Below are 2721 nucleotides of genomic sequence, written 5' to 3' on the forward strand. Positions count from 1 at the left end.
TTGTTGTTGTTTTTTTTTGGTGAAGGGACCCTACTCTGTTATTCCAAGTGCTCTTATTCTGGTGAGGAGAAACCCTACTTCCAAGATTTGGGAAGGAATGGGAGATGGACACCACCAGAGTCCACTAGGATGGGTTGGATGGTTTTTTGGGGGGATAGGGTGGGGGAAATAAGTCTTGTTGTTTGTTCTCCTAGGGCCTCCCCCTCCACCTTTTTTGGATTCTTGCTGCCTCCTTCTGAGCCAGGATTGTCCAGTTGCTGAAATGTAAATACTTATGTATTAGGAGGAAGGGAGCTCCAACTGTGTCATCCTCTCCCTTCTCCACATGCCTGGATTATTTAAAAAGCCATGTGTGGAAACCCACTATTTAATAAACGTAATAGAATCACAAGTGGAAAAAAAAAAAAAAAAAGAAAGACTTCTGATTATAGTTCTTTAGCTTGCTGTTTATATTTGTGGATGTAAGCCATTACTGTAATAAAGGAAGTAGCAGAGGAAAGAATGAATAAATAAAAGGATGCAACTAATAACAATTTAAAAAATGGAATACTTACAGCTTAATAATTGTTGAAAGTGTATATTGAAAGTATTGTTATAAAATATTTATTATTCACACTAAATGGCAAAAAGGATAATTTTTAACTAATAAATGAGTTTTTATTAGTTTGCATGTTACCTAAGGGTTTTTATATATTAATAAAAAAAGCCAGTTAATTCTTTCAAAAGTTCTTTGAATTATAAATGAATGCTATAATTTTTTCTTTTTAATGTAATACTTCTTTTCATTCCCTTACTTGCCATATGTTGTTATAATATATCAAACTATCTATCTATCTAAATTGATTTTAATACAATTACTTTCATTGAAAATTCTTATAGATATAAAAGTAATACTATTTAATGGAATTCTTTTTCATAAAAACATGAAAAGTAAATCAATTCTAAAATAAATACAGTGATTAAAATATTTCTGTCCTTAGCTACATTTATCCTGTGAGATATTTGTGATGTATCAACAAAGTATAGAAACCAATTATGTATGTTAAATTAGAACATGTGACAACTCTACAGACTTAACACTCACATGTATTTTTATTTTTATAAAATGACTCATATATAATCTTCAAGATAATAGCAGTATTAGAAAATAATCTTTACAAGGTGAACTGAAAGATCATCCTAATATGATTCTGTCCTCAAAGAGAGAGAGAGAGACAGACAGACAGACAGACAGACAGACATTGCCAGTGCAATAATTGGTAAGGACATGTTCCTTATGGTATTACATAAGTCTTTATATACTACCCACAGCAATAGCAATGATGAGCATCATCCTCTATGTCAGAGGTCATGACCCTGAAAGTTAGGACAGAAGTTCAGACCAAACTATGTATGCATTTGAGCCGCCACTAGAAGAATAATTTTTGAGGTCTATAAATGTAGAACTTCTTCCTCTGTCAATAACTGCCATGTAAGCCAAGTAAACCACAAGGCACATAATAGTGCTTGTTTCAACTTTCACAGACAGTTTCTAAAATTAAATTCATGTTCATATTTATGCCATGGTTTTCTTTAAAATAGACATGAAAATCACACACACACACACACACACACACACACACACACAAATAGAAAGAACACAAATGACTTTACTTTTTAAATTAAAAATAGAAATTGAGGCATTTGAAATGTAAGTCAATCACAATCCCATAATTTACAAATAGATTGACAACATATATTTCCCTTAGATCTTTTTTTTATAGAACAAGCCTTTCCCAGTAATGTTAAATGATGCTTAGAAAGTATTAATTTGTTTTAAAAAATAGCATCTGATAACTTCCAACAGAATTGAGAAAACAGAAAAAGAAACAAGGCACATAATGCAATACTTGGTTGAGACATATCAAACCTCTTTACCCATCTAAAAGGAGAAAATTTACTTTATACAGGGACACAGGAACTTCACTGAAAGAAGCAATTGATCACTCACTGTGATGCATGGCATGGCATAAAGCAAACATCCTGGCGGGGAAATAGATCAGGAGGACAGTTTGTCTATCTTTACTTTCTATCAGAAAAATCTTATAGTTGTCGTTTTTTCCAGTATGGCTGCTGCATTTTCAAGTAGCCATTGGTAATATGTACCCTCTTTGGTATCAGAACTTTATATGTAATAGGATAAAGAACAGAGCATTAAGGTAATACCTGGTATAAAATGAATCTTGGTTTGGCACAGAAGTAGAGGTAAGGTAATAACAATAAAATATTTCACATAGGTAGTGAAATTCCCATAATTAAAACACAAACATAAATTAGGAAAGATCTGAGAGTAAACTGGAGATTGCAATGGTTTATGTTCTTGATTTTTTTCAAATACAAAATCTAGCAATTGTGTTAGAAGATGTCCTCATCTTAAGTTAGCAGAATCAGCCAGCAGAAACAAAATAGCATCTTAAGTCAGCAGAAACAAAAGAAATTCAGCCATCAAACACTGGGTTAACAACTATAGACCTTAACACTATTCAGGCAAGAGGGAAGGAATCAACTCGTGTTAAGTGCACAGAGCTGGGCCAAAGGATGTGACTGCCTGGCTACTAGCAGTCATTAAAATACAAACAAAATACTGTAGAATGCAAGGAACGAAAATTTATACTACAACCTCAAATTTATAACAGAAATCCTTACAGTTTTTCTCAAATTAAATAGAAGAAGTTTATGGAG

The sequence above is a fragment of the Myotis brandtii genome, unplaced genomic scaffold (genome assembly GCF_000412655.1).
Source record: "Myotis brandtii unplaced genomic scaffold, ASM41265v1 scaffold285, whole genome shotgun sequence".
NCBI classification, from domain to species: domain Eukaryota; kingdom Metazoa; phylum Chordata; class Mammalia; order Chiroptera; family Vespertilionidae; genus Myotis; species Myotis brandtii.